This window comes from Herpailurus yagouaroundi, unplaced genomic scaffold (genome assembly GCF_014898765.1).
Source record: "Herpailurus yagouaroundi ecotype Mexico unplaced genomic scaffold, PumYag 77, whole genome shotgun sequence".
Classification (NCBI taxonomy): Eukaryota; Metazoa; Chordata; class Mammalia; order Carnivora; family Felidae; genus Herpailurus; species Herpailurus yagouaroundi.
Genome location: NW_024412388.1, coordinates 95733078 through 95743803, shown reverse-complemented (window position 1 = coordinate 95743803; position 10726 = coordinate 95733078). Strand labels below are relative to the sequence as shown.

The 10726-nt window shown below is 44.8% G+C and overlaps 1 long non-coding RNA gene across 1 annotated transcript; it reads left to right on the top strand.

The window, feature by feature from the left end:
- Positions 1 to 3122: 3122 nt before the first annotated feature.
- LOC121027670 (uncharacterized) lies at positions 3123 to 9679 on the top strand. The gene is made up of 3 exons (XR_005788856.1): positions 3123 to 3401; positions 3734 to 3795; positions 9482 to 9679. It is a non-coding gene; the product is annotated as an uncharacterized LOC121027670 (long non-coding RNA).
- Positions 9680 to 10726: the final 1047 nt, after the last annotated feature.

Below are 10726 nucleotides of genomic sequence, written 5' to 3'. Positions count from 1 at the left end.
TGTTCCGTGTCCAGTGATAATTATTAGATATGCCCCAAAACAAGCAGAAAATGTGACACAGAAGGGGGGGGGAGGGGTGTGTGTGGGGGGGGGGGGGGGAAGTCTGTCAATGGAAACAGTCCAGAAAATGACAGAGATTAACAAACAAGGGAAGGGCCTTGGGGCAGCTATTGTAACTGTGCTCAAGGATGTAAAGGGAAACATGAATACAATGAAGAGAGAAACCAAGAACAAAAGGAAACTCAAGAGCCACAAAGTGAAATGTTCAAAATGAAAAAGGCACTGGGTGGGCATAAAAGTAGATTCGATTTTGAGGAGGAAAATACCAGTAAACTTCAAAGCAGAGTGATGGAAACCATACAAAATAACAACAAAGCAGGAGCTGAGTCACGCAGGCACCCTGTAGGTCACTTTAAGGATTTTGGCTTCTACTCTGGGTACCTTAGACACCACTGGAGAGTTTTGATGGCAGAGGGATACCATCTGGTGTACCTGTCAGTGGAAGCTCTCTGGTCGCTATATTAAGAATAAGCCACAGAGGGAAAAGGCTAGACACAGGTGGTCTGTTCAGTGAATGCTGCTATATTCTGAGTGAGAGATGATGGTGCTTAATCCAGGTTAATATCAGGACAATGAGAAATGGTTGAAATCTGAGATATCTATATCTATATATAGATATATAGGTATATAGATACATAGATATAGATATATAGATATATTGTTTTTTTAAATTTTTTTTCAACGTTTATTTATTTTTGGGATAGAGAGAGACAGAGCATGAACGGGGGAGGGGCAGAGAGAGAGGGAGACACAGAATGAGAAACAGGCTCCAGGCTCTGAGCCATCAGCCCAGAACCTGACATGGGGCTCGAACTCACGGACCGCGAGATCGTGACCTGGCTGAAGTCGGACGCTTAACCGACTGCGCCACCCAGGCGCCCGATATATATTTTTTTTTAATGTAAGCTTTAAGCCCCATATGGAGCTTGAGCTCATGACCCCAAGATTGAGTGTAGCCTGCTTTCCCAACTGAGCCAGTCAGGTACCCCTGAGATATATTTTGATCGTAGAGCAGACAGAGTTTTTTCATGCACTAGATTTAGAATGAAGAGTGATATCAAGTTGTATACACTGAGCCATTACCCATTTCTTGAGAGCAAGAACTATGTATCAGTTAGGATTGCATTTAGGTATGTGTAACCAAAGGCCCAACGACCTAAACAAATGGAGGCTTATTTGTTTCACATGACTGGTGGGACCAAGGTCGGTCAGCTACTTGAGGTTACCATCAGTATCCCAGGCTCTTGCTATCTTTCTGTTAAGCCATACTTTAACAGATTTTATCTTTGCCCTCTTCTTCTGCCTCATGGTCCCAAGGTGGCTGCTGTACTTCCAGGCATATTATCAGTATTCCAGGAAAGAAAAAATAACAAAGGTACAAAAAGGACCCTGCCAGCTGAGTTTGTCCTTTTTTAACCCAAGAAAGCAAAAGCTTTCCTGGAAGCCACATCCAGCAAACTTCCCCTAATATTTCATTGGGTCATGTCGCCAACCTTAGGAGAATGAGATTACTATGTGTGGTCTAGGCAAATTGCAGTTCATTCTTTATGGCCAGAGTAGGAGGCCTTCTCTCCCTACAGTCAAAAGATTTCTGCTATTAGCTGAACAAATGAGGTTCTACTAGCAGAGTGGATGGGGCATACTTCAGGAAGAATGTTAGAAGAGTGATGGCCGATTTCTACCATCGATTGATTGGTTTTTGTAATTTTGTTTAAAAAAACAACCCTCCCCCAACCCCGTGTTTGGCAGGTATATGCAATAAACATTCCCTGCTACCGTGTGGGCATGATGGCATAGCGGTTTTGAAAGACTTCATAAATAAGCTCCTGAAAGAAAAACTGGAGAGACGTGGAGGGGGAAAGGGTGGGCATGATCGGTCTTAGATTGTTTAAAAAATGTCCTGTGAGGGGAGCAGTGCACTGGGGATTTATGAAGTCTGCGAAGCAGGTAGGCCAGTCCGGCTGTGGGTTTGGCCATCTCATTCATTGTAGGTTGTGTTGAGATAAAAGGGAAGTGCAGAGGGAAGAACCGGTGGAGCCAGGAAGGGAAAGAAATGCATGTTATATTAAAGCTGGGGGCAAAATTCCTTTTAGAGGACTTTTGTTGTTATTGTCAGCAAAAGCACTCGCCTGGCACTCAATTCTGAAAAGCTGGGTCCCAGGATCTGGTTCAGAGAGCAAACCATGACACAAAGAAAGCAAAATTCCTTTTTGAGTTTGGGCTGGTTGCACAAGAGGGGGGGTAAAGGGATCCCGGGGATCTGAAAGGAAAGGGGAAAATTAAGATGGATGGGAGAGAAAGTTCCATAACCGTCAGCCAATGGACATTATACCCTGTCCTTGTTTTACAGGGAAGGCGTCCCATAGCTTTCAAATGAAAGAGCCGGGATTTAAACACAGAAATTCAAAAGCCTGAAAACAACAACAACAACAACAACAACAAAAAAACCACCCCAGAACCAAACAAAAGCCTGGTGCTCCCTCTCTCCACCTGCAGCCCCACCCCAGGCAGCATGGAGGCAGTTAGTTGGTCATTCACAAACCCTCTGATCTCCATCTATGGAAAGACTTTGCAGTGAAGGCCACCTCAGTCGTGAACTCAGATGCTGGGTGCTCTGGCAGGAAGCTCTACTATCTATGACCTTGGGGAACAGGCAGTTTCCTCTGGTTAGTGCTGTGGGTGATGGTTCCACCTCCTTCCCCAAGCAAGCTGGTAAACAGCCTTAGCCCCACCTTCCACCCCCAGGTCTCCAGCAGCGGCTTCTGTTACTCGGGCAACTGATAAGCAGGGGGCTGGTGTCTGGGCCCCTATAGAATAAGTACCAATCTGAATATGGTTTCCTTTGGGTTTTGTTCTTCCTTGAATATTACCAAAAGAAAAAATAATGAGGAAGGCAAAAGCAAAACAAAGCGGTTTTTAATTTCACGGCCCCATTCGCCCTGGGAACCTGATGCTCATGATTTCCCACGTATTCACACCTTGGTTGCTGCTCAGACCTCCCACCTCTCATGTGGTCCATCGGGTGCTGAGTATTATACCTTCGGCTTCCTCTCAGCAGCAAGCACACTAGGGAGTTCTGTTGCATGCACCACTGTATATGTGATGTAATATTAGTTCACACACTCCACTTATTCACAGCATTTTCACAACTGGTCTCCCCTGGTCTTCGCAAGAAGCCTCCAGGTTACGTTGGGTGTGGAAAGTCCTCTGAGAGCTGAGATGGCGCCTCTTTCGATCGGAGTTCAGGTTTGCATGGCTTAACCTGCAGCACCCAGCAGCATGTCTGGGACTCAGGAGACGCTCAGCAAAGGACAGCTGCAGAAGAGGGGTTAGAGTGACAGGTAAAGCAAGCTGAGAAGAGAAGAAGTAATGAAGTAGGCTGTGGCCCTTCTCAGCTCTTCATCAGGTCCGGAGAGGGCACCCGCTGAGGCTGAGGCTAACCCTTACCCTTGAGACGGTATCTGATTTCAAGGGTGCAGGCTCCCTCAGGGCACCCACTTTGAATGGCTCTGTTCGGTAGAGTCCGGTTTTGGAACAGGTGTCAATTTGTTACATATAGTTAAACAGACCCATGAGCACCTGTATGAGTGTTTGTGTGCATCCATACACACATCTATGTACATCATCTCTTTAAGTATGATCAAGACTTAAGATGGAATGATTTTCTCTGCAGGAGCCAAAGGGAAGAGAAGAGAGCCATCTCTGAGACCCAGATGGGAGCCCGTGGTTGTGAGGGTAATGCTAGTCCTGCCCCCCAGGCTCTCTACCCAACCACCTTTCTCTCTTCCTTCCAGGTCCCTGCCCACTGTGACCTTCCCCCACTCTTCCTCCCTTTCTTCACATGCTTGTCTTTCAAAGCCTTTCATCATTTCCTCACGATGGCCACGACCACAGTTGTTCAACTCCTTCCTGGGCTGGGCAGGGACAGAGGGGGTTGAAACACGGGGTCACGGAAGCCATACCTTGCTGGGCTTTGTTATTTGGGTGAATGTGGTCAGGACAGCTGGGTGTTGGTGTCATTAATCAGTCAGTGAACAAATATTTATCATTTCCATGGTCTAGGGCTATGCTAAGTACTCACTGTTCTTTGTTGTCTCTGCTCATTAAGTGAATAAAGGGGAAACAATAGAAGATGGTTCTTCATCAGATCCCTTCATCGGGCTGAAGGCAGGGGTTTGGACAGAGCCATCTAGGGCTCTGATCCTGACAGCCACTAACTAGTTGCGACAAGACTTCACCACCACCCCTACACCCCACCCCTGCCCCTGCCAGGGAGGCCAGGGACTGGAAGGCTCTCGTTCTCAAGGTGGGGATTTTCCACTGTGCCAGCAAAGGTGCCAGAGCCTGACAGGGACAGCCTGGGGCATAGGAATGCCTCGGATACAGTCTTTTCCAACTTGACCTTCTATAATTCTAAGTAATTTCTGTCAATAAGTGGCCAGAATATGGTGGTTAATAAGACAAATGGAATTCAAGCAGGCAATAAAAATATTTCACTGCAATTCAGGCAAGGAGAAGAGAGTTTTGATTCAAATTAGTCAATTAAAATTCATGTGGGAGAGGCTTGGCTGGCTCAGTTGGTGGAGCATCTGATTCTTGATCTTAGGGTTGTGAGTTCAAGCCCCACGCTGGGTGTAGAGATTACTTACAAATAAAAAAATCTTAAAAAAAATAAAATTCATGTGGACGGTACCTTGGTAAACGATAGAGGTTACCATTCGAAAAATCAAAACAGTGATAGAAGATGCACAATATTCTGAGAAAGGTATAGGACTAAGACTTTATTCCCGTAAGAAGGATTCAACTTATTAATGAAGGGTTCATCTAGAATGTTCTTGGAATTATCGTGCAAGCCTTGTTTCCCCATCCAGAGTCTCAGACCAAGCCCTGATTCTGAAATGTCAGTTACTGCAGTCATGGGACTGAGATGGTTTATAAGTTTCCCTTGGTCGGATGAGAAACACATGTAGTTCAAATTGTACAAAGAAATTGTACAAAGACACAGGGTGACAATAAAGGCATGAATACAGGATCAATACCTTGATAAACTGTGTTCATTCAGGTAGAGTAATTTGTCTTTGTGATGCTGCTTTGGTTGTACTGTGTCACCTTACCACATTTAGCAGGCTGGAATGTTTGATTTACAAGACTTGTCTACCTGTTTGAAATATTTTGCTTATTAGATTTGTAAGTCTTCCCTGCCAGAAGTTGGAAGCATTGGAGAAAATCAGGTATTTAACATTTCTAATTGTCGGTAGAGATGTCTAATAATCTTTGATGATTGACAAAGCCCTCCCTGATCTTTGAGTCCCCTTCTTTCCTCCTACAATGGTGAATGGTGGGTTCATTTCCCTAGCGTGACAGAACTATATGTCTGCCTTATCTCTGGAGGTATCACTTACATCTCCATACTTCCAAGACCTGTGACACTTACTATGATGAGGCTTTGTCCCATATAGGAAACAACAAATGACAAAAACCCTCATACATAGTTGGAATTCCTCAGCAAGGAAGGTAGGGAATTTGGGGAACAATGAGAAGATTGGCCTACTCTAATCACACAGGCTATCTGTCTGAGAGCACTATGGAAGTAGGAACCTGGAGTAGTGTAATCAAGGGGTTAGGACTGTAGTTCAGTTCAACAAATACGTGTTGACCACATGTTAATGTTGTAGTCATACTGCTGGGAATTTATTCATATTTGATTTTTTAAATTTTTTTTAACATTTATTTACTATTATTGGGAGACAGACAGAGCGTGAGCATGGGAGGGCCAGAGAGAGGAGGAGATACAGAATCTGAAGCAGGCTCCAGACTCTGAGCTGTCAGCACAGAGCCCAACGCAGGGCTTGAACTCACAAACTGTGAGATCATGACCTGAACCAGAGTGGGATGCTCAACCGATTGAGCCACCCAGGCGCCCCCTAGAAAGGCTTTGTAAAAAGTAAGTAGACATTGTTAAATGAAAGAAGTCAATCTTAAAAGTCTACCTACTGCATGATTTCCATTCTATGGAATTCTGGAAAAGGCAAAACTATGAACACAATAAAAGGATCAGGGGTTTCCAGGGGTTTCACGGGAGGGAAGGAGGGATGAGTAAGTCGGTGGAGCATAGGCTTGGGAGCGGGGTTTAGGGCAGTGAAACCATTGCATATGATACTGTAATGATGAATACGTGTTACTGTACATTTGCCCAAACCCACAGAAAGTATGGGACAAAGAGTGAACACTGATGTAAACTATAGACCTCACTTAATAATAGTGCCTTATCAATTCTAACAAATGTACCACACAAATACAAGATGTTAATAATAGGGAAAACTGTGAGGGTGAAAGTGAGGGAATATTCTCTGCACTGTACTTTCCTTTCGATTTTCGTGTACCTGACATTGCTCTAAAACTTAGTGTATTACATTTTTTAAGCAAATAGAATTTTCCAAATTCATTTTATCTCCCAGTCCTAGTTCCTGGAGATTATGAGACTTTATTTTACCAGCCAAAATGCAAGTTTCTCCTTCATGTTTCTAGACTGCTATGTGTTTCTATTCATCCCAGTACCTCTGCATTATATTTTCCCCAGAGGAATGTAAACTCTGTGAGGGCAGGGACCATGCCTAAGTCAGCTTTGGGAGATCCTGTCAGTTTTCTGCTCAGACCTCCCAATGGCTCCCCATTCCAACTGCCTTAAATATATTAACTCATTTAATCCTTAGAACAACAATCCTTAGGAAGTAGGTGCCCTTCTTACTCCCACCAGATAATAAGAAAACAGAATCAGAGAGGTTAAGAAGCTTGGGCAACTGAACAAAGCTGGTAACTGGCAGATCTGGGATACCAACCCAAGGTAGTCGGACTTCAGAGTTTGCAGAAAAAGTACCAGAAAACTCCCAATTTTTTTATGCTGTAGGTCACACACATTTTTGGGTTTGTGTAATGATTTTACGGTGCCTCAATTATGTCTTTTTAAAAATGTTTACTTTTTTTTGAGAGAGAGAGAGAGAGCACAAGGAGGGGAGGGGTAGAGAGAGAGGGGGACAGAGGATCTGAAGTGGGCTTTGCCCTGACAGAAGAGAGCCCGATGTGGGGCTCGAACCCACACACTATGATATCACGATCTGAGCTGAAGTCGGACGCTTAACTGAGTCACCCAGGCGCCCCTCAGTTATGTCTTTTAAAAAATGCAGCAATAGAATGGAAGAAAAAAGGAGAACTATCTTGCAAAGAGTAGGAGTGGTATTGTCCTGTGAAACTTCTGTAGTTTTGTATATTACATGCGTGTGTATTTGTGTTGGAAGCCATGTAAAATGTATTTAGAAAGCTCACTGCCTTAATCTGTCAAGAGAGCCATTACCTCAGGTAGCAAGAGGTGCTCCCGGCTCCTGCCAGCCACACCGGGCTCCTGCCTCCTTACTCTGAGAGCACGTTGGCTTTGTTCTGTGCATGTGCTGGCTTTGCCTCCGCAGCTCTTGCCCTCCTCAAACCCAGTGATGGCCAGAGGCAGAAAAACACCATCCCTTCTAGGGAAACCCATACCAGACATCCCCAGCAGATCACTCCTCAACTAGAACAGATAATGTCCTTACCAGCCAGAGCTGGGTCACATGCCCACTATAAACGAGGCTCAAGAAAGGAGACTGGGGCTACGATGCTCAGATTCCACCCGTGTGATGCAACTCTGGCCAAAGGCTGCCAGCAAAGTAAAAGGCAGAATGGGTGTTAAGCAACCTCAGTAGAACCCAGGGGAACAAAACGTTTCAAGTGATTTTCTGTCTCCGTAGAGATGGAAGTTTAGGGCAGACTACCCTTCGACTCATTCATTCATTTATTCACTCAAGTATTTACTGATTACCTAGTGTGTGCCTACACTGTTACCAGGCCCTGGGGACACAGAGTTAGGCAAAAGAGACACAGCTGATGCCTCTTGGGGAAAACTCTAGAAAAGGAAAGTGTAGTTGAGTAGTCTCAAGGTTATCCAAATATAGAGCACAAACTCCTGTCTAAAAGGGAGAGATTTGAGACCTTCGGCTCCAGAAGCTCTTTGTTGCAATATAAAAGGTCATCTTTGTTTCCATTATTCAGATGTTCTTTACTAATCCTGGTCATTATTGCTTTTTCCTGGCGGATCTATGGGTTACTGTCCTAATCATTTGTCACAGGAGATCAGAAGCCGAGACTCCAAGATGGTTTGAAGGCTAGATAGTTGAGCTTCTGTTCACCTCAAGCCTTGAAGAGGAATTGTACGGGACTACTGATAATGTTATTCTGTACCGGAGAGCCCATCCTTTGGAGATGATTTTGATTTTGTTGTTGTTCTGGTGTCTTGGCACCAAAGGACAAGATCACATCCTGTGTGGGGGTCAGCATTCTCCCCTGTGTGTAATAGACATTGTCATCGTCAATCATTCTAGATATGTGAGTATGGAGGCAGGGATGGACCCCAGGGTATTTCTATCGCAGCTAGGTCAACTGGCCCCTGCAACAGGGAAGGCAGGCAAGGAAGTGTCCAGGAGAGGACCCGTCTGCAGACCCAAGAGCAGTGATACTTCGCTTTAAAAAAAAATTTTTTTTAACGTTTATTTATTTTTTTGGGACAGAGAGAGACAGAGCATGAACGGGGGAGGGGCAGAGAGAGAGGGAGACACAGAATCAGAAACAGGCTCCAGGCTCCGAGCCATCAGCCCAGAGCCCGACGCGGGGCTCGAACTCACAGACCGCGAGATCGTGACCTGGCTGAAGTCGGACGCTTAACCGACTGCGCCACCCAGGCGCCCCGATACTTCGCTTTTAAATTCCCTCTTTGGTAATATCCTTCTCGTGTCACTGAGCCTTCAGCATAGTCTTAACAAACCTTATTTCCTGATCTTAGCAATCACCTTATGGAACCAGAGATAGGGTCAATATCAGGTTGGACAGAACAGCACAGGGGAGAGCAGGAGCAGTCTGTCTTGAGGCAAATGGGCATAACTGGGGAAGGAGAAAGTAGTAGTTGGATCCCAATGACAAACTCTAATGACAAGCAACTACCCAGAATTGGTCTGCAGACCTTGTAAACACTCTTTAAGCATTTCTCAGAAATACCTGGAAACAGGAGCCTGGGAAAAGACAGTATTTGTGCCATGAAAAGAGACAGAGTTGAGGCCACAGTGATTTGGGCATTACAGGGATGTGTGAAGTTTGGACATTCGGATTACCAATCTATTCTTTCCAGCGCTCACAACCACCTGCAAGATGATTGTACCATCTTAGAGGAGAGCAAGGCTCAGGGGAATGCCACCCTTAGGCTACAGGGCAAGTAAGCAGGTGGGGTTGGGTCCAACGTCAGTCTATTCCGCCATGCTACCTCCCTGGATAAAACTCACTTGGGAGCTTCCTTCCGAGACCTCCGAGAAAGAAAAGCTCATGTCATTTTCTTCCACTCCAGGGCCAGACTTTGGGAGAATAACCTGAGGAATAGGCGGGGAATGGCAACTACAGGAAGAAAAGAAGAAAAAGAAAACAAACAAACACCTTTCACTTAGAAACTGAGGTCTCTTGTTGTATCGTGTAACTTCCCACTTCCTCATACAAATCAGCATCTCTTTTTTTCTCCTTCAAATAAAGTTCTCTTTTCCCTTTTGAAGCCAGTCTCATACCTAAGCCTTCTCCCTTCCTCTCAGACCTTGATCCACCTGTCACTCTCTCTCTCTCTCTCTCTCTCTCTCTCTCTCTCTCTCGTACATTATATCTTGTCCCTGCTTCCCATCCCTATGCATATAAATATCTTCTCATCTTTCCCAGTTTAACCCACTGCTTCAAACCCATATGTCCCTCTAACTATGCCACAATTAACTTTCCTACAGTTATCTGTACCTTCTCATTCTCAACTGGCTTATACCTCCATTTATGTCACCCTACCGTCCTGATGAGTATTTTTTAAAGTCTCTTAAAATTAAACTCCGGGCACATGGGTGGCTCAGTCATTGAGCATCTGACTTCAGCTCAGGTCATGATCTCAGAGTTCGTGAGTTCGAGCCCCATGTCGGGTGAGCTTGAGCCCCGAATCAGGTGAACACGAGCCCCCTTTCAGGTAAAAACACGCGTCCCGCTTCGGGTGAGCCCCAAATTCTATCTCTTCCTGCCATTCACTCCCTTGTGCCCTCTCTCTCTCTCTCTCTCTAAGAAAAATGAAACATATAGAAACATATAGAAAAATGCATAGAACTGGACAATACAAAGAATGATCACACGGTGAACACATTTATGTATCTGCCACTATGTTAAGAATGAGGACATTCCAGCACCCAGAAGCCCTATGGTATCCTTCCAGTCATTATTTCCTCCTTCCTCCATAAATCTGCCATCATCCTGGCTTTTCATACTATATATATTAGTCTTGCTTGTTTTTAACTTTATATATTGATGGAACCTTACATTATGTGCTCTTTCATGTCTGGTTCTTTGGCCCAACGTCACATTTGTGTGACTAGCCATGTTGTGTGCCACAGTGGTTTATTGATGTTTTTCACTGCTGCATAGTACTCCATTGTAAGAATATGCCACAGTCCATCCATTTCACTTTTTATGGACACTTGAGATTATTTCCAGTGTGAGGCTATTTCAGGTAGGCTTTCCATGAATATTTGTGTATGCCTTTTTAGTTGTACACGTGCACATATTTCTTTGCCTG